Raw genomic sequence first — 22,579 nt, 5'->3', positions numbered from 1 at the left:
GCTAAAGCTGCTCTGTGTCAATGGTTTATGGAAGTTTATAATATAAAACACATTCTTCAGGATTTCAGCTCAATTTTTTCCCTGATGTAATATTAATACTTTCATAAATATTGCTGATAAGATTCTGAACAACATTATTTCCAACTTAAACTTAACGTCTTTCTCCCACAGTCTAATAATGATGTCATTTAGCCCACTAGAGTCAAAGTGAATCATGCTATTAATATAGTAGACTGTTAAATGTAAATCTAAATAATCCTTTGAACTATTTCTTTAAAGGTTTTCCACCCTGTAGCAGTTCCATGACAGTACATTTGAAGGGCAATGCAGAGGAAGGTCATCAGTCTGAAAAAATGAAAATATAAGTTCAGATACCAAATAAACTTTCCTCTCTAGATTGCAGATATATTCTCCTCTCTTTTCCACTCAACTGTTATAAGTGTTAACAAACTTCCACTTACCAAGGGACCATTGCCATTTCCAGGGAGAAATTTAGTGAAAAAAGCAAAATTTTTTGTTTTCCTATTCCACTTCAGAAAGCATATAATGGAAAGCAAAATGAGGTCTCACCTCCAACATCAGAGGTATGTCTCATTTGTGAGGGACAGGTTGGGAGAAGCTAATGTGAAGAATACAACATTACAGTGAAGTTTTATTTTTGTGCATCTATTTTAGCAGAAGTCTTCAATCTTGTTCTTTAAATATTATGCAATCAAATCACAAAACATAGAAAAGTAAACTGACCAAGAACAATAAATATTTAACTCTCTGTTTGGAGATTTAGGCTGGTTGTGGGGTTTCTGTAGTAAGAAAAGAAGAAAACAAATCAAGGAGGACAGTGAAGAAGGAAACAATCAAAACACTAGGTTTTGCTAACGTGCAAATATGTGTTGCCCTAAGGAAGTTGATATAATAGATTGTTTGTTTTATGAAATAGGAGCTGATAAGAACAAGAGCATCATTATGCTGCATGTTATAGAGTGTGCAACGTGACGTGTATCTCCAGCAGATTACAAAGCAAATATAAATTCTATCCTTAATGTAATTTGCAAGTGAAATCTTCTCAGTGTCAATATTGCTAAAGTACAAGTAATGCAAGTTCAAAACTCTTCCCATAGTTCTGTGTGATTTAATTTTTATACTGGTTAATCTGGAAATATGGAAAGTCTCAGCAACTTCTCCATCTGTTCATAATTTCCTTGACCAGCTTATAAGAAATAGGAGTATTACCCAGAGTATTACCACTTAGAGATGGAAGGTGTAACCATACATGGCCAGTGTAAAATTAAATTTTTAGCAAAAGTGACAAAATCTATGTTACCATAAAATATTTCTCTGCTGACATAGTGTCAAGTAAATACTTATAATTAAAGACAGAAATACTTTCTCATTTTCATTTTCAAGACAAGCTTAATTAAAATAAATATTGAGGGAATTCAGATATGTATAGAATAAAAGGTCTTCCAGTGAGTGAAAGATAATCCCTAAGGGGTAAAGTTACAGATTCAAGGAACACATTAATGAAACCTTCATATTTTAAGGCCATGACAGTATTGGGACTATGAGGCAACCATACGGCACTGACAGTAATAGCAATACTATCACATTAGCACCACATTGTTCTGGTATTTTGTGTAGTTTTGTGCAGAAATCTTGACACTGGACTAATCTCATTAGTGTACCGTGCTTTCTAGTGGTTTGGCTTTATTTTGACAGGATCTAGTAGTAACAGACCAACTTTCCTTACAATACTCTTTTGCACATATTTTTTATTGCAAACCCTATGTGATTTTAAGGACTCACTCTAAGCATAATGATATATTGAATTTGTTTACAAAATGAAGAAATAAAACCACAAGGTTTGGAAGAATTTGTGACCTTGTGAAGAATGGCATAGTTGATTTTAATTCCTATTCACATTTGAGTCACAGTCATATAGACTAGGAATACCAAGTCAAGGGAGGTGATGGCACTGATGAAACTGTGCCCTTTTATTTATGGTCTGGTGCACTAGCAGGCAGCATCAGCAAGTACACTAAAGAAAATGAACATGTACAAGTTTTTGAGGAACCATGCCCAGAAAAAACCCGTTCACCTTTTTTCACATCTAGTACAGGTTCATGAAGTATTTATTGGAAAGACATTGGTGGAAAGATTTCTAAGTAAGATAGATGGCTTTCTACTGTGTCAGTGTCACATCTGGCTCTAACTTGATGTGGAGGGTTACTGGATACTGCTGATTCTGCTGAAATGTGTCAGCCATGACATTGAAGCCAGGATTCTCCCAAGGAAGTAGCTTCTCGGGCTACTTGTCTATGTCATATTTCCAGGAAGGCAGGCAGCCAAGGATTGGAGGTATCGTGACACTGAAGAGCTACAGCTCCTGAGAGTGGCAGCCTGTTCAGTCATAAGAAGGAAAAAAAAGCTTAGACACCTAGAAAGTAAAGGTAAAGAAAAAGTAACTTTAGGTCTCTCAGAGGGAGTTTATCAGAATACTCTCTTCCTTCCAGTTTACTCTTTTCTTTGTTTGAATAAAAGCAAGCGTGCAAGCAATAAAATAACCCTGGAAAAACTCAATTTTACAGACAGTTTCACTTATGCCTCCTCTTGCTCCCATTGAGTGTATTACACATGATGAGTTACATCAGTCTATGGCACGCTATTTTTACAGGATTTCTCCTTGAATTTGAGTATATTCTGAGGCAGATTTTTCTGAGGGGTGTGGATGCTTTTTTAGAGTTGGAAATCTCCCTTGGGGAAGTTTTCATCTAAACGATCTGTAGAAGTGTGCAAGTGTTCTGTATTAGAGTTTCTACATAGGATTATGCATGCATAACTATGAGTACTACATTTACTTCTCTCACGTGTTCTTTTTCCTTTGGATTTAAATCTCAAATATATTTTTCTTAGCAGAATTTTGTGAATACTTCCAAGTTTGAATCTTTGAGATTATTGTTCTTCCCAAAAGAGATACTACCAGTGCCAACACAGTTCATGGATGACTGGATGTTATTAAAGTTGGAATTTATAATTTTTTTTTTTCTGATGATACTGACAGCTCAATATTAAGAATAGAAAAATGGTCTTTTAATTTCACTGTTTTTATTTACCTGTCTGACAAGTTCAATTGGTTTGATTGCTACTGGATATATCTTTTTCTACCTAAATCTTTGCTGAAAAGAAAGGAGTATTTATTCTATGTTCTATGTGCTGCCTGGTTATTATCCTGGCAATTGTTATTGCAAGCTTAAAGTATTCTCTGAATTATGAAAAGGGATTACATGGAGAAAGTATTTACATGCCACATTATGCACTAGAGTAATGAACATCTCAGTTTTTGCTTCCCTCATTTCCATCTTCCAGTATGTTGGGTCTTTGATTTGAACCTGAGTGTTATAATTGTTGGTTTAAATATCCATAATGAAGATCTATGTATTGCAAAAAGCTTCATTCAAACGAGGATACTAATGTGACTTCTGTTAATTCACTGCAAACAGCCCTGGCAGCTTTTGGGTTCATTCCCAGCCGTATTGCTGTGGGAGATTCCTTCTTAAAAAGTCATGCCCGTGTTCTGCACTCTAACACCTGCTGGTGCCAGCTTCCAGCACTCCTGTGTCCATTGTCCCTGATGGCATGCTCTGAAGGTGGCAAGGTTAAGTAAGGGCTGAGCATGCTGGTGTAGTGCCCACCATACAGTTTTCCTTGCTGTGACAACACTGTTCCATAAAGAAGTTTCTTTTGGTACTGTCTCCTAAATTTAACAACAGCAAAGAAAAAAGGCTTCTGATGCCTTAGGTTTTAACTTTTATATTTTTCAAATCCTGTACTGCCTAGTGTGTAACTCTGAAGTTTCTTGTAGCCTGTTTACTTCTGCTCTCTCATGCTACGTAGACATAAAAAAGCCTCTCCAGGCTTGCTCTCCAAGGACACTCAGACCATCCTAGGCCCAAAAAGTATAAACCAAAAGCCTTTGAGAGGGGGGCAAGCTGAGGGGAAGTTACATCATTAAACTGGAGCTTTAATGGGAGAATTAACCCTGATATGCAAATGAACCAAACCTATAAAAGTGTGAAAAACTCGTGACCTGTCGTCCACCTTGGGGTCCATCTTGGCAGTAGCCTCTGGCTCCCCAGGGGGTACCTTTGAAGGCCTTTCAAATAAATGCTTACCTTTATTCCCTTGCTCCTGTCTAGTCTCTGTTTTTAGGTGGCCTCTCAAGGCATCAAGGCATTTCCTCACTAGAACCAAAATGGAGCTGAGAAAATCATATTTGGCTAAGTTACAGTGTTGCTACTAACCTTAGCACTGAATATATCGCTTCAGACCTCCTGTCTTCTGTTCATTAGTCAAAACTCTTCGGACACAAGCATGGTTTTGGTATGTTTCTATCTCACGGCCCTTGTTTCTGTCAGTTTTGATGTTGTTGCTATGTATAAAATCAAACTAAGTCTTGTTTTACAATCCCAGTGTTGCCTGTGGAATCTGAGCAGTGCAAGAGCTCCATTAGCAATGTTATTCTTCTCTATGGTCACTGTCACACTCAATTTAGCTCCAGTTTTATTTTTTGCTGTAAAACGGCATTCTTGGTCACAGTAATTCTGTTACCACAATGATCTAAGAGCCACTAAAGGACATTAATGAATTAACAAAGTACATGGCTTAGTGCACAGTCCCCAGGCAATGCTTCACAGAGGTGGGAGGGCTGAAGGCTGTATCACTAAGTGTCCATCCCTGGGGATGACCACAACTCAGGGGGCTGTCTGAGAGTGGTCTGCTGTTGTTGGGCATCAACTCACAGACAGATTCTCAGGGGCTGGGAGTTCTGAAGTGAAGGCAGGACAGAAAAGGCTGTTTGTTCAGAGGGCTCTGGGAAGAAATTGCAGACAGGACTCTCCTGGTAAGGAGACCTCTGTCAAGAAAAGGAGCTTTAGAATAAAGCAGTTCCCCAATCCCCAATAAAATACACTTTCCAAATGTCATAAAACTCATGGATTGAAAACACATGCTCATGGCCATCTGTTTGTCTGTAGTGAGAGATTACCAGTGTTCTACATGAGAGTCCAGCATTTTGTTCTACCTCTATGAGAAGATTATCATCTTACTGGCAGCCAAGGGGTATTCATCCCATCCACTTTGTTGTCTGTGGGTGTCTCACAGCTCTTGGGTGCTCTGCCACTTTGAATCCCCTGTTGCTTGCACCAGAAAGGGAAGAGTGAGAACGGCTCTGCATTTGACCAAGGCTCTGCCTGAAATTAATGATGGCTTAATGATGGTACAAAGATATGAAAGGAAGGCATTGTAAAAGCATCAGATAATGAATTATTTCTAGGAATTGTTACCATATTGCTGGGCCTAGGAATGAGATCCACATATAGTACATGGGCAGTTGGTCTTCCTGTGGGGTCGGTAATGACTCAGGCACAGATTAAAGACAAATGAAAACTGAAGCTCCTATTTTCCTATTTTCATATATATCTAAGTGCTAATAACTTAAAAGCAACTCTGAAATAATGAAATAATGCATTAGAGGATAAAGTATAAATGAGTCAAACTCATAGTCAAGCCCGTATTGTGCTGTTCACTGTACAAGTAGAGGACAAGAAATATATTCCTGCTTCAAAAGTGCAAGGCAGGCAGTCATTGTAGCACACCTCCAACCTACTTTATCTTAAGGCCTCTATAAGACAAAATTGTGGTAGAAGGGGTGAAAATACTTGATTTGTCCAGTAAGTTAAAAGTAATGTTTTACATGTTCTTCCTGGCATTTTTTGTGTTAGGCCCATGAGCTTTATAAGGGTAAGCAAAAAAAGTTAGAAGTCTTCTATTTCACTCTAACACAATCTTCTGGCTTTTATTCCAACATTTTGTCCTACCTTTTAAAATAGAAACATGACAAATAAAGCAGTCACTTTCTCTAACATTCTAGCCTCCTTCATAGTTTTGGGACAAGGAGAACTGGGAATAAAAGCACATATTAAGAGCCTGACATCTGGAATGTGGTGGCAGAGTGCTGGTTTCTCCAGATGTGAGGAGATAGAGTTGACAATTATCTATTGAGATGACAAAGAGAAGCCCTACAAAAAAGCTGAAGAGGCTGCAGTGATGAACACAAAAATCTGAATTTCCAGATTGAGAGTCCACTCCAACCCTTGCTCTGGACATCCTTTGAAGTTCTGGTTAACTCAGTCCCTCTGTTCCTCAGGACCTGGAAAGTCATCCACTCACACATAGTTCTTTTAGTCTTTAGGGTCTTCAAGAAGAAAAGTTATATTGTATGGCTGTCAGAGTGATACTATCTCCTCCCTTCCATTCCCCAAGCACAAATAAAAAAACCCAAAACCAAAACCAAACCACCAGCAAAATCAAAACCCAAAGTGTACATTTTACACATACTAGAAATCAGAATTCCTGTACATATATACGTTATGATACTAGATTTATTCATATGATCATCACTGTGGCTAAATACAATGGAAGTTAGTGTCTGAAAATGACGTTTTAGTAAGAATATATATGGGATCTCAGCAGTTATAAAAGTGGGAAAACACACAGAGGGTTGGAGAAACTAAGCACTCCATTTCATGAAAAGAGCACACAGAAGAACAAAGAAAGGGTCCAAAGGCCATGAACATTTAGGTAGCAGAATGTGAACATTTATTTTCCAAAAACTTTTATAGAAAAGACTATTTTTCCAGTCCTATGCTTTCTAGACCAGGAATTCTATTTTCATTTAAACTGTGGATCTCTCAGCACCTTGTAGGCATTATATTGATGAATGAATAATAACAAAAAAATGGTTGTTTTTCCTTTGAATGATCATTAGCATGAAGTAGTAATGTTTCATGGTAAGCAAACCATTCTTTCTGCTGCACAGTCAACCAGTGCAGAAACTTGTCAACAAGAATACTGGGAGATGCATGTTTCAGAGCTCCATTCAAAACCATGCTATAACTAAGAAAGATTTGGAGGTTTTTTTAGCTTTTTTTCCTGATGTTCTTCAGAATATTAATAAAATTATTCAGTGGAGGAATTCTTAACAGATGGTTGCCATTTCAGCCTCAGATGGCAGAAAGCCCTAGAACCAAGCAATTACAGAGTTCTTTGATGCAGAACCAGCTGAACAGATTTTAATAATTTCTTCCAAATTGGAGACACCTGGCCCCCCAGAAAGTGCCACAAGCTGGATGATAGTGGAGTGCAATAGAAATGCTGGTGGCATCAGCATGGTTTTGGTGACAAAATCATGAAAACCAATAGGAAGTAATGTGAAAATTATGTTTTTCTTTCTGCTATTAACACAATGAAATGTTGCAAATGACCCAGTAAAATAATTTTAAAAATCCTCTGAGTCAAGATTGTTTTGTTTTGATTTTCTATTGCTAGAACATTTTATCTCCCGTCAAAGAATGCTGTACAGGATATGGATACTCAACAACACCAGCTTTTATTGCTCACCTTTATAAAGCTCATGGGCCTAACTCAGAAAGGATTTAAGAAGCACATGTAAAGTGTTACTTCGTCTTACTTACTCTTTTTCTATTTTCTTCATGTAACTCCTGCCTTTGGGAAATTTGAATGTATTCCCCTAGGTGCACCGTGTGCACTAGAGAAGCAACTAGGCCAAACCCACTGGTATGACACTTCTGTGACAATTCTCCTGCATGGAGAGAGAAGGAAAGGGGTAACCTACATTATTTCTAAGGTTCAGCTTCACCTGAGTCACTGCCAAATTCTTCTGTTCTGTTCTCATTCATTCAGCTCTGTCTTTGCTATCGTAAGGTTATGTTTATCTCATGCTTGCCAAAGCCCTGTCACAATGCTGTCCATGTCTCTAATACAATGGAGCTCCAGCCAGCCAATTGCGTGGCTCTGCCACAGGATATTACTGCTATGTGGGGTACAAATGCTTTGCAGGGGATCTGGTAAATCAGTTTGCTCTGGTGGCTGACAGCTCTGGTCCAATAAGCCAATTCTACTTGATAAAGCTGAGAAAATAGAGAAGAGTTTTACAATGCTGTTCCTGGACTTCATGATTTAAGACTTCTTCTCCAATCCTGTGGGATTGGGTACATTAAGGTAGTTTTGCCTGTGTTTGTAGAATATCATGTATTCTTGGGAATTTGAAGTGTGAGTGTAGGAGCATAGAAGGGACTGTAAAAATGCTAAATATTACAAACTAATCTGGTGAATTGATTTATCTTAATTCATAAATTTAAGTGTGACCACTGAATCTATCTTTGTTAGATTTACTAATTCTGTATGTACTAAAGAAAACTTGTTTTACAAATAATGTACCAGAATAGCATTTCTGAAGAATTCATTTTTTTAAAAAGGAACAATAGACACAAATAAAATTTTCTGATTTTCTCAGCTGACAATATTTTTGAACTGTAGTGAAATGGGGTGACTAAAAGTGAGGGGGAAGAAATGCCATGATTTTCTTCATGAAGCAAGATCTCCTGATCCCAATTGAGCATTTAAAGGCTAAATCTTACATCCCAAAACTGTATGTACAGTACGGCCAAGGTAACACATTTTTAACTTGGCTACTTTTATATGTTTAGAATCAGATTTCATTTTCATGAAAATCAAAATCAGAAAACTCCCTGTGCATAAGATACACTAACTCAGTACAGACATCACACATCCTTCTGGTTTTCCTTGTCCAAATTAGATTTGACTCATTTATGTTATGCTATCATATACAATAGCTTTTTACAATGTATATCTGGCAAAGTTTCCATAAAATTGAATACAATAAACATTATAGTACAATCATTCAGTTTTGGTTTGAGATTTGGGAATTAGTTCCATTTAAGTGGACTGCTTTACACAATATGATCCATTCAATTGCATGCTTTCTCTCTTCAATGGAACAACCTCAGCAACAGAGTAGATTTGTACTTAGTGCATTGTAACTTAGTTTGATCTCTTTGTTTCCTACAAAAAGGAATCAGTAGAATCAAGCATATTAGTGACCATTTTTACAGTCAGAACAAAGTGAGGTCAAATGGAAAGAAAGCATCTAATTTAATTTCCATGTCTCATAGGATACTTTCAAATAACAGATAAAATGTATAAAAATACTTAAACACAGTTACACTGTAATCTATTTTCAGATCTTTTTATACCTTCACTATAAACAGAGAGACAAAACATCAAATTTGTCTGTGGTCCTCCTAAATCTTTAAAACTCTCCCTCAGTGTTTGCTACATTATTTTAAAATGCCTTTTACAACCCTGCAATTTCTGTAAAGTAAGTCAGAATGTTCTGCTCCTGCTCCCAGGGCTGGGCATTTTCAAGTTGCATGATGGCGAGATCCAGATGATGTCAGCCATGTTATGATGATTAAGTGTCATGATGCTGAAAAAGTGGGGAATGAAGGTGAATGCCTGGACTTCCTGATGCAGAAGATAGTGCTGTTGAAAGAAAAGCCTTTGGAAGTGCCCATCAGGAGAGAAAAGATGATGAAGAAATTGTTGATTTGTTCTGTGAACAAGCTGCAGTTAATGGTACATATATGTGGAAAGAATGTGCAGCCTTTAGCTTTCTGCTTGAAGTATAGCTTCACTCAAAAAAAGGGTGAAGGAAGATGGGGTTGAAAAAAGAAACTACCTTATGCCTTTGCAGCACCTCAAATTGGTAAAGATAACTGGGAAATGGTTGTCCTAAGCAGGTGTCAGGTATGGAGGGTTGGAGAAAGATTTATTCCTTAATTTGGAAATACAGTTGCAGTTGCCATTGCCTGGTTGCTGTGAAAAGAGCAGCTACTGCTTGTGAAAACTGACAGTGTTATTATGCCTTCAACCTAGAGCAAAGAGATAAGTATAAAACATCTAAGGTTACAAATACTTGCATTTTTTTGTTATAGTACTTTCTAAAAGACACTGCAACTGGCAAATATGAATTCTGATTCCATTTGAAAGAACAAATTGTTAAAAGAACTTTGTTAATCACATTTTAATATGGAAAAATAAATTGTATGTTAAATTCTAGGACAGCATTTATATAAGATCAGAGTATGAGCTATTAAACTGCAGAGTTATTAGCTTGTTGTATTTCACTCGTTATCATATTGAATCTTATTTTCCATCAGTGATGACATAATTTTCATGAGATTTCACACGCTTTTCTAAGGCAATTTGATATGGGTTCTTGCTTTGTAATTGCTGAAATTTGACTGAAGTAACTCAGTTGGTAGGTAATTACCTAGGGCTCTCTTGAAGGCAGGGAATATACCCTCCATCCCTCCACATTTTGCGAGTCACACTCAAGACGGGTGTAGTCATGGTGTGCTTCCTGATTCTGCACAGCTGTGTTGTGATTGATGGGTGGTTGCCATGGAAAGATCACACTATCCAGCAGTTCATCCGTGTTCCACAGCTCACAGGCTGGATCCTCAGTAATGATCTTTAATACCAGTAAAGTAGGATATAATCTCTGAGGTGAAATTAAAACTATGGTAATGGATGTCATTTAGGAACTTAGTAGGGAGTACATGTTCATCCATGCAGCAAGTACGAAATGGAACATTACTGGTCAAGAAATGTGGTTTGTTTTTTAGTATGGTGTTTTCATCATTATAGCTGTGATGGGTCATAATTATTTCCTTGATCTCTATTTATCTTCTGCTTCTCACAAAAGCCCATCCTGAAATGGCTGGTTAAGTCTTTTGCTTTCCTGGTCAACTTTTCCAGCTCACAGTACTGTGTCGTCATTATTTATCAGAAGGAAAGTCAATCTTCTGCAGCAGAGCAGATAGTACCATTAAATTCTCTCAAGATCATACCTCATCCTGGCTCCAAGAATGACTGATTATAGACACTTTTAGGTGTTCTTAACTCTTTCAGGTATTAAAATTTGTGTGTATAGGTCTCCTGTCTTCTGTGTGGTTATGATGTGCAACTGAGAAATACTTTCCTGCTGTGTGGTAGGTTCTGTGGTTTTGGTTCTGTTTGTTTTCTATGGCCTTTGTTGGAACTTGTCTTCTTTTTTCATTATTTTTCATGATTCCTACTTGCCAAGCACTTCTTGATCTCTCTGCTGTCACTGTGTTTTTTCTCAGTCAAAGAAAGGAGAGGTTCATGTGCCAAGAACAGACAGCCCATTGACTTCACCTCCACAAACTCTGTTGCCTTTACTAAGGCCAAAACCATATGTCTGGTGAGAAATTTAAGAATAGAGAAAAGATATAGGATATATTCAGTCAATGATTTAGTCATTAGTATTCTTACAGCCTCCAGTATTTTGAGACTCACAAACTTCCTAAGCCTGCAGCACTGTGTCTGAGTAAAATGATCATCATCAGAAGAGGCAAAATTCAATATTATTAATTTTTGCCTAGTAACATTGCAATAAAACTGCACTACCAAAAATGAAATGTATACATTTCACTTGTTTAATGAGGGCTTAAATAGATTAATCTAGCCATGACTGTAAAGGTGATGGCTTGTGCCTTCATCTTCTGCTGCACATTACTGACACTGTAGCATGGGCAGCGAAACAGAATATATTCAACACAACTCTGGTACTCTGTTAGCACCTTTCCTGGAGCTGCCTTTTGTGGTTTGATGTAACTGTGAGCTGTGATGGCTGAGGGGAGGGCAAACTGAGCTTTGAGACACACCTGTCTCCATGATGATCTTCAGCATAGGATCAGTTAGGAGAGCTGAGGGTGACACTGCTGCTTAATCTAAGGAAGCCCTCACTTCCAAAGTAGGGGACTCAAAACCACTCTTGATGCAAGCTTCTGCATAAAACTGAAGCTAAGCTGAATGAAAGAATGAACATTTGGACTCTTGTTCCTACGAGAGAGTTCTTGAAGGCCTCTAGTCACCTTATGAAATTTTCGGCAGCCCAAATAGAAGTGATAAACTTCAGCAAAAGCATAGCTGTTACTTATTGACATTTAAAACAGCTAGGGAGCATTATTTGGCAGTAAATCTGCTGTGCTTCAATAGTAAGCATGCTTTAGTAAATAATTCATGCTTGTAAAACATCTGTGTATCACATTAATTTAACAGCTACAGGGCTTGCTAAAAATAGTAATGGACTTAATAAAAACCATTTTATGTCCAAATCCCTAATTAAACTGCTGTAGCCAGTTTAGCATAACTTCAAACTCGTCCTGCCTGCCTTCTTTTACCACTGTATCATATTCCCCCATAAAAGGAAAATCTCTGTTGATAATGTTTGATATTCTTTAGTCTACTGGAGCCAAGCATAACTAGATCATATTTTCATTATATTTCACATTATGCTTACTAATATTTGTACTATGTGACTAAGTTTCACTAGAAAAACAGTCAGTGTACCCAGCAACAGAAGTAGGATGGAAAAGAGTAAATTAAAAAGCTTGTTTCAATAATGTAATTTATGGACTTTAACAATGTAAATCTTAGACTGACACAATCTTTCTGGTTTCTCAGAAGAGCACCTATGGATGTCTGTTGCAGCACAAAATTATAATATTTGTATAAGTTTCTTCAACTCTGGCCTTAGTTATAAATATTTCATTAGATAATAATTTTAAATAGATTTATAGCTTTTTTGTCTTGTTTCCATGACCTTCCCAATTCAGTCACACTTTTGTCTCCCCTTTACATAAATGTCTTGGGTCATTTGCTTATTTTAATCAGCATGGAATAACTCTATCTCAGTATACTCAGGGAGAGCTGAAATTTTTGAGAAAAGTGAACTATAAATCCCATGTGGAACCAATAGGGAGGTATCAGGGTAACAAAAATATTTCTGCTTCTGTTACCACAAGGTACTTTGAAATCCCAGTTCTTTTTAGGCCTTTATTCTTTGGAGAATTTAAAGAAAAGTGAGACTATTTAGGCTTGTAATGTGGGCATTTCAGTTGGACAAGCTAAATATAAGGCGTGCTTGGCAGTAAGTCAGCTGGATTATAACCTGAACAAGATTTGTTGGGACAAGCAAATGATATTTTGGTTTTTGTTCTGACATCATCACTGAGTTTCTATCTTGCTCTGAAAAGCTTATGTGATCTCTTCATTGGTTCCTTTTCTAATTATTTTCTGTCTTGCATTTTTTTTAAACTTTTTTTAACCCTCATCAATGTTGGGTTTGTCACATTCTAGCAGATTGTGAAGTACCTCACATAAACCTGTCCCAGTCCCCACACAAGACGAGCACCATTCCTGCAGTACTATATGTAAACATCTGGGAATTCTCAAAATTAAATTCCAGGGATTCAACAATATTAAAAATTGTTTTTCATATCAGTCAGTCTGAACTAGTATTTTCTTGGGAATTTTCAAAATATATTTGTTCTATTAGAGCCCAGTATCCACCCACCAACTGTCAGCTGTTAAAATAGAGTCCCTTCTTCTGGACAGAGTACTCAACAGAAGAGTCTCTGAGGCTTTTGCTGGGTAAGAGAATGAACCAGGAAAGTACACACACATAAACATGGTGCTAAATTCTGGACATGGGATAATTCATCATAATAAAGTTATATTTGCTTGCAGAATTACCAGGGCCACCATTTTAGGAAGAGACAGCATCTCAACAGGAAAACAACTGTGGCTGTTTTCAATCAAGTGCTAATTGAAGTAAAAATATGTATTCCCAGCCCTTTGTCAAGAAGATTGTGCTGTTCCAAGCATCACACTGAATATGCGGCAGATGTACAGAAGACAGGAAAAATCTTGAGATTTTCCTGCATTTAGTGGCATTTTCAGAGAACTCTACAAAAAAACCCACCAAACTTCTTGTGTAAAAATGAGCTACTGGCTTAGCATGAATTTTAAGCTGTATAAAGTAGCAGAGTGTCTGTGTCAGTAGTTTTAGTGAAAGCCTACCATGTTACAATTGGAATGAAAAAATCAGCTATCTTTATAAAAAATTCGTGCACCTCAGATTTAATGATTAGGCTAAATTCAGATTATTCTCCTCTCTGGTCCCTTCAGTTGTCCTGAAGAAAAGTGAGGTGGCTCTAACACCAGATCTATCACCTTCACCAAAATGAGTCATTGTAAACAGAGGAAGGAGAAATCACTTTACTGCTCCTACCAGCAATTTCACTAACCAATCAGTCCCCAGAGAGCAAGACACTCAGCTAAACTGCGTGGAATAGAATGGCTTATGCCCAAGAGAAAGCAAAAACTTATAGACCCATTTTCATTCTCTTAAAGTCATTGCACTATCTTAAAAGAGCAATTTCACATAGCAGGAGTCTGAGATGTCCATTGTGAATCATGATGGACAATGTAGCCTCCCATTTTGCAAGATGGTTTCAAAAACCTAGCAGACATCACATTAAAATTGGGTAGACTGCTTGTTTGTACAAAGTCTCAGCTCACTGGGCCTCCTGGGCAACATGGCCCTTGGTACATAATTGGGTGTTCAGGTGTTGGAAGTAAGTTTGGCATATGGGAAATGCAAGTGCTTCCCAATACATCAGCAGCAGAGGCACATAGTTTTGCATTATTTAAATCTTGGGTTTAAGTGCCTCACCTTAGCCCCAGTACTTTACTCATGTTCTTTACTGCAGGAAACACTTCAGTTGCAGAGACTGTGACCAGTTTGACATCTGTCCAGAATTCCCTGTGCTAATAAAAATGTTTTATTATATTTTAGGGAACTCCCAGCAATGTTCCTGCTACATAACTGCTCGGTACAGGTGGACACCAGACTGCAATAAGGCACTACTATAATTTTTTATATATATTGGATCCTATACGATGGCTATTACATTTTAATTACTATGATTATTTTACAGGTATTTCAAACATAAATTTTGTCATTGAAACTGTGTTACTTATTGCTTAATTGAAATAAAAATGCCTTACATATTTTTCCATCTTGGAAGAAATCTTCCCCCATGCCCCCTAAAATTTGCACATTTGTACAGAATTTACTACTCACAGTGGAATTGCAGCTTAAAGGATTGGCCAGCTCACTATGACTGAACTCTTGTCTCTGTAAAAGGAAAAACAGTGACTTAAATGCAAGGACATTGATATTATAGACCAGATTAGAAACTTCTATTTTACCTTTCATTTACCACTGTACAACAAAAAAATACATATTATAAAGCATTATGACATTCAGATACTAATAAAACTGATTTTCCCAACCACACACTCACTTTAATAGTTTTGGTAAAATCTAGTATTTTTTTACTAATATGCCATTTTCAGTATTAATACAATCCATTACCTGTTGCAGGGAAGAATTATATGTAAAAAACTTATACTAGCTAATATCTCTGATTATACTAGCTAATATCTCTGATTAGATGCCTATGTGGTCTATTGATTTTTTTTTTAATTTCTAAAATTGCAAGAGTCACCTCTTTTGGTGACTACTGATCACTAGATGAGAAAGAGAAAAATTAGGTAAAATGCTGTCAGCATCCTAGGGGGATATTATTAGGAGGCAAAAGTTATTTTATGGCATTTCATATTGAAACACACCATGTGAATATCTTTTATGATGGTTTAAAAAGATCATGGTCTGGGTTTGTATAATGGCATCTCTACCTGTGATATGGCTGCTCACTTGTGTGTGGCTGTTGGGGCAGAGGATTTGCATTGCAAAGAAATGCTTGAGTCTGAATGCTGTTCTTTAGCAGTTTTTTATTTGTATTATAAATCCAAACCCACCCCTTATTCATATAATTTGTGGGTTTTCTTTGTAGTGCTTAGTGGTAGAACTGTATTCTTAGAGGGTAGAATGGAAAAGTAAAAATATTAAAACCAGAAGGGTTAAAACATTTATCCAGTGTTCTACTGACAGCTATGACTTTAAATATTTACCTCCAATTGCACTACTTATAAAATTAAGCATTATTATCACATTCCTTAGGTTTTCAAGCTATTGTCATATACTACTGCAAGGCTGTAGAAATAAACCCTTTCCCAGCTCTTTCCCTTCAAAATGAATTTCGGAAACTCAGGTGTATTATTAAACATTCATTCTTATTGTTGTATTGTTTTTTTGTTTTACTTATTTCCATGTTCTTGGATGAAGATTTTTATTAGTTTGATAAGCAGATAATTAGACATATAATTAAGTTTGGACTCTTAGGGTTTTTACTAGAAGCAGCAGAAACATTCTGTTATATTGTTTTTGGTTTGGGTGTGTGTTGCTGTTCCTGAATCACTGCTATACGTACTTGGAGATTCAGACAGATAACCTTTGTTTTCAGGCATGAAACCTACACAACATTTTTGGGTGTGTGGCCAGAATTCACACAAGAGGCAACAAAGACAGCTTTTCTATGTATTTACAATTGCACAGGATTCTGAAAGGTTTGTTGCATGAGGAACATAATGCTGCCTCCAGTCGTATGTCAAAAATGTTTCTGAAATTTTACACTTCTTATCTTTTTTATAAGATGAACCTAATTCTTAGAAAGACGTCCTAAATGGAGATCTGGCTGGTATTTTGAGATGCTACATACAAAAGGCTTCAATCTTGTTAGCTATTGAATGACTGCCTAGTGATCAAGTCTGAGATTTGTCTGCTTTATTTTTTCTAATCTGAATAAATTAATGCAGTTTTATACTCATAGATCACAAGGGTGTTCTTTGCATGGATATCTTAAAAGAAAAATATAGTGGCAAGTCTTAAAATGTCATTGAAGTGTTCTCTATGTTAAACATAGTCAAGCAAATTTCTCTTCATGAGTATGTGCATTTATGATTTAATAGAAGATTAATTTTTAACCCTAAGGAGAAAGAAAAATCCCTTTTATGCTAGTTATAATATGATTATAGTTCTGAAAATTTGTAAATGATTGAACCAGCTACACTTTATTCCTCTGTTAGACACACTACCTCAAGGGCGAATTAACAATCATAGATCTGTGCAGACCAACCTTTCCCCTTGTTTGCAATGTATGCACCAATCTGGATTTATATGATGAAAGATTTTGGCAGGGAGATAAAATCTCCCTGGTTTTCCTCCAGAAGATCAGGATACCACAAGCAGCTGCTGACAGAACTTTGATGTATCTTCCCACTGTCAGCCCCAGCTCCACCCTGAAATATAATCTGGGTCTTGGCAGAATTTAATTGATCATATTTACATTTACACATGCACATGAATTTACTAACATAAATAGAACATTGCTGCCTATGTGGAAAAATAACTGTTCATTGTTCTCCCAAGTATATCTCTCCTCAAGAAAAATGGTTAAATTTTTTTTATGCAATGGATTTCTTTGCACTCATATCCAGATGAGTATACTTGAAAAACAGAACCCAAGAATGACAATGAAGCTTGTAATGAGCTTTCAAGAAGAGGAAGAAGCTAAATGAAACTTAATACTATGTTAAGTTTGAAAAATTAAATGAGTATATGTCAGGAGATTCTGAAAGTTGAATATCAAATCTTGGTTTTGCAATTGATGCGTTTTAATTAATGCATAGGTTTGATTATGTTTTAAGTTATCTGAACATGGTTTTGTTTTTCTTAGTTATATTACTGCTACTAATTTGGTCAGAGGTTGAACCTGTGATGCATTATGAAGGAATGAAGGGATGGTACTCTGCCAAGCAGAGCCTTTCATAATTAAAAATTGCCTACATCAGTTTTGTGCAACTGTGGCAAAAGAATGAAAGTGAGCGACAAAAAGTGGCACTTTTAAATAAAACTGGTGGTAGAAAAAGACGAAAATATTATGGAAACATCTCTTCAAGGCAAATACTAAACTATCAGACTGTTGACCCTCAGGTTCAACAATTGAGCAATACTAGGTTCAACAACATGTAGAGTGATATAATGTTATAGGGGCCTGACCCTATTGAAATCAATAGGAAGAATTTCAAAGAATTTTGAGAGTTTTGGATATGATCCAAAAAGTAAACTGATACTCCTGGGGGAAAGATTTTGCATGCCACTTTTGGATTGTCATTTGCACTGTAATTGAATATGTAGTTCATCTTAATATTAACGTATAGAACTAGTAGGGATTTTTTAGCAACCAGAAATTATATTTCATTCTAGCAATTATTACAGAAATACTGTCCTTTTCATGAGAATATGGGTGTTTCTTCTCTATAAATATTTAATAACATCTCATCTTGCATTAAATGGCTTTTGCCAAGTACATCTAGAAAGTAATGATAGCTTTTTAGCTTTTTTTTTTTTTTTGCAGAGTTATTTGCATTTAAAATGACTTTTTAATAGTTTGTTGTTTTAGGCTTAAAGTCTACAAACAGAATAATCTGAGATTCTGGTCTTTCATCTGTAATGACAGATCATACCGAGGACTGTTTTGCTACTGAACATGTATTCTTGTTCTGTAAAGACTGTAATGTTGAACTTGGGTCAGCAAGGGAAGAGCTTTGCTGATCGAAGGTCTCAGATTTGTTTTCTTCAAAAGAAGAATGTTTTTGAAAACATTTTTATGTTCTCCTTATGCTTACTATAAATCACCAGACTGCAATTTTTTAAATTTAAAAGCTGACAAGTTGGGACTTTGAAGCTGTCATCAAACTATTTCTCCACTGGACTCCTACTCATGATGGTCAGCGTGTTAGTCTCTGTACAGGAGCAGTGAAGCTTTCTGTGCTGATGAAAATGACATTGCTTCGTGAAAACTGAAGTATTGCCCTGCTCTGCTTCCCTGGTGTTAGCCCCGTGGAATCACATGACTGAGTTTCTTCAGAGCTTCTGGAGGCATGTCTTGAATCCTTCCCACAAGATCACTCAAGTACATCCCACAAGGTGAAAGAAGTGAAATGTCCTTCCATACAGCTGGAAACCCAGCAGAGAGGGAGCAGAGAAATCAAGACCCAACAGCAAATACTAGTTCCTCTGATGTCTCTGGATACCAATAAGCATGGGAACTTGTTCTGGAGGACTTACAGAAAAATTGGGCAATTGGGGCATTGGTGTCCATAGTTCTTCCGTGTCATACTGGGGCATACCCAATAAGTTTGGTTACAGAGCTGCATTATAAAGTATGAGGGATTTATATTCAGAGTGCATATTTCCTTCATTAAACACTCCCCCTCAAGGACAGAAAAGCTGGCAATTTTGTCTTATGACTGACACTATGTCAACAGTTTCGTTAGCTAGACAGAAAATCTAGCTACAAAAGCCAGCTCTCTAACATCAGTTTTACTTCTAGGTTTTGGTAAGCTTTGAAAACAGATATTACATAAAGAAATCCTTTGCTTTCTGAACTACTAGGAGAGATCAATATCACTGGTTAGTATTCAAAGGAGTCATTTGGAATAGAAAGATATAAATAAGCAATTATTGTTTCCATGGAAAACAATAAAATATACTTGCATTTTCATTTCACTTACAATTGAGATTAGCAACTATTATTTTTCCATAGCTTTAGTTTGTGTCCTGTATATACAAAGTCTGTTTCACACGTTACAAACCCAAAATAGTTGCAGAATATTAAATCTTTAACTTGTTTTCTTTTCTAGTTTAGCTTTTTTAATGATAAGAGGTGGCTTTTTAAGCTTAAGTGAAATGTTTTCATATAATGCTTGTGTTTTGTATGTCTTGGAACGTAGCTGTGAATGTTACAATGATTACTGAAATACCATGAAAACCTTATTTGTGAGGGTTTTAAAATATATTTTAGTACACAAAGACTAAAATGCCAGGGAGACCTTCTAGCAACTTATATTACCTAAAGTGGGGCCTAAAAGAAGGCTGGGGAGTGACTTTTGACAAGGGCATATATTGGTAGGACAAGGGGGAATGGCTTTAAGCTGTCAGAGGACAGGTTTAGATATTAGGAAGAAATTCTTTACTGCAAGGATGGTGAGGCACTGGAACAGATTGCCCAGAGAGGCTGTGGGCTCCCCATTCCTGAAAGTGTTCAAGGCCAGGCTAGATGTGGCTGTGAGCAACTCAGTCTAGTGGAAATTGTCCCTGCCCCCAGTGCAGTTGTAACTAGGTGATCTTTAAGGTCCCTTCCAACTCAAACCGTTCTATGTTTCTATTATTGACATTTTTTATATTTACAAAATATTCGTCAAATAACACATCTTTGGTTTTAATTATAAATGGCAAATTTTTTTTAAAAGTCAAAAAAATCTAAATCTGTTGAATGTGTGATTGACATATTTTCATAGCTCTACAAATAACTGCATATTCAAGAGCCTGTCTCCTTGCCTGCTAGTAGTTAAAATGTATCAGCAAGAACACCAAAAATTTAACTGGTGGTTTATCCAAGTTATCCCGAATTTTCTTCTCCCAGCTATCTGTATATATATCAATATACTTGAGCATGTGTGTCACACTATGTGGATGGTTAAAGAAGATATTCCCATATGGTATTACCTGAATTGATGATGCTTGTTTTGTTGTTCAAATATATCAAATATCAGAAAAACAGTTACAGACAAATAGGTGAGAGATATGAAAACAGGTGTTCCTATGCAACTGTTTAATCAAGAAACATTGGTATAACATTGAAAGAAAAACTTGACTGAAATCAGTCACAGCCGATGGATAAAAAGGAGGCTTTCAGGATGCCATGGAAATATTTAACATGGAGGATAGCCCCAGAAATTATTTTAAAATTAAGTACATGAAATGGTATTCTGAGCAGAGAAATATTTTTTCCTGGCTGGTGCTGTACCAATGTCAGGCATAAGACTGACGAAGCAGCTGCTCTCCCTATGATTAACCAGCACTGAACACACACTTGACACATCTGAGATTTGTATCTGCTCAGGGCAGGAGGGGGGTAATGGGAGCCTTATGTTCTCACTCTGACTGTGGCCGGCTATTGGCAAGCGCTGATCCTTGCAGGATCTCAGGCTGACATGATCCAATACTATTAATCTGATTCTTCTGTGTTTGCCTTTCATATACACTCAAATGTATCCTGAGGAAGAAGGGCATGTGTTTTAGAAAAGCAGAATATACTAGCCTGAGGGATGATCTATTTTGATAGAGATGCCTTTATTTGCCATACCAAAGAAGAAAATGATTCACTGTATCAGGCCAAAAATACTTTGCATTTCCAGCCTTTCCCAGTAAAATATTATGTTTAATGCTCTCACTATTTCTGAAGGCATGGTCAATAGAGCTGCTTCTTGACAAGTTCTTGACTCTTTAAGCTGTTTTTTGGCCAGGATCTGCAAAATAAGATAATAAATGTGTTAATAATGATGTCCTGATGTATAATTCTTGAAATAAATGTATATATTTCAAATGGTTTGAAGTGAATCAATTAACAGTAATTTTTAATAGTGATTTGGGAACCTAGACACCAAATTCCATTGGTTTATCATTGAAATTCAGGTACAGGAACCAGTCTCTTCTGGTTCATAAGTCACTCAACTCCTGTTAGGCATAGAGTAGTGCAGAATCTGAGGTGTCTCAAGGAGTTGTTCACAAAAGGATGAGGTAAGGGATATGAAGAGGTCCTTAAGCAAGGGGTCTTCAAAAACAGTTAGTAGAAAATTGTTGGGGTAGTCAGAGGGACAGAAGCTGCCAAAAGTCCCAAGCCTGTGATTTGGGTCTGCTTAGCTTTCCCCATCCTTTTTATCTTCTCCTGGTCTCTGCCAGAGTCAGAGCTGATCCCACAGGAGATGCCCTTTGCTCTTTCCCAGATGTGCCTTTCCTCCACCTAGATCCCCTCCCTTAGACCACAGACCACCTGATAAGAGGAACTTATGGAAAACATTCATTTATTGGGTAAATGATGTTTAAATTAATTTTAACAGAGTTTATAGATATGTAATTCATTAGAATGTCTGACCTTGCAATTAATTTCACCCAGAATATTAAAGAAGATACCACAAAAGGATGCAATCTAACAGTCAAGCCAACATCTTCTATCAGTCAGCGTAAGAATATCATCTGCTTTGAAAAGAAATATCAAAGACTGTTCTTTCTTTCCATCCTGAATTCCACATCATCATTGCTTTGGAACACGCTGCTCAGGGAAGTGGTTCAGTCACCATCCCTGGAGGTATTTAACAGACATAGTGGATGGGGCACTTAAGGGTGGTATTTAGTGGTGGACTTGGCAGTGTTAGGTTAATGGCTGGACTTGGGGATCTTAAGGGGTTTTCCCATCCAAATGATTCTGTGATTGCTTGTTCTATCTTCCAGGATTAGTGATTAATTTTTTATATCTCACTCACTATAGGAACAAGTTTCTGTATTACATGACAGATATGTAGACATGAAGAAGAGGTATGATGTCCAGCACTAGCAGTGAGAATACAGTGTCACCATAACAGCACCCTTTGCCCAAAGGATCATAGAAGTTGTGCTCATAAAAAAAAGCACTTATCAGTAAGCAGACTGAGTTCTTTAGTTTATTTAGCAACACTGCCACAAAAATAGGTTTCTCCTGACCAAATGTGCTGGATTTTGATTCATTATAATGAAAGAGTACTCAGGGGCAAGTTGAATGAGTCTGTGTATTAACAAAATTAATTACACATTATCTTCTCTGCTCCCTGACTTCTCATACTGCAGCAGAAGTTGTCTTTCAGCTACTTGGCATCTTTTTGTCTCATTATTTACTCCTGCTGGCAGAATAACAACAGAATGAAAATCAGTGCTGAAGCAATCCAAAAACTAAAGACATGTGATCTCAGCTCAGCCTAGAGCATG

The 22,579-nt window shown here is 36.8% G+C and overlaps 1 long non-coding RNA gene across 1 annotated transcript; it reads right to left on the bottom strand.

The window, feature by feature from the left end:
• Window positions 1-9,991: 9,991 nt before the first annotated feature.
• LOC125317317 lies at window positions 9,992-21,088 on the bottom strand. The gene is made up of 3 exons (XR_007200014.1): window positions 21,013-21,088; window positions 14,894-14,947; window positions 9,992-11,161 (listed from the first exon to the last, which is right to left on the bottom strand). It is a non-coding gene; the product is annotated as an uncharacterized LOC125317317 (long non-coding RNA).
• Between the last annotated feature and the right edge of the window lie 1,491 nt (window positions 21,089-22,579).

Source organism: Corvus hawaiiensis, chromosome 26 (genome assembly GCF_020740725.1).
Source record: "Corvus hawaiiensis isolate bCorHaw1 chromosome 26, bCorHaw1.pri.cur, whole genome shotgun sequence".
Taxonomy (NCBI): Eukaryota; Metazoa; Chordata; class Aves; order Passeriformes; family Corvidae; genus Corvus; species Corvus hawaiiensis.
The sequence above is the reverse complement of the archived record's forward strand: the minus strand, read 5'-3'. Positions and strand labels throughout refer to the sequence as shown.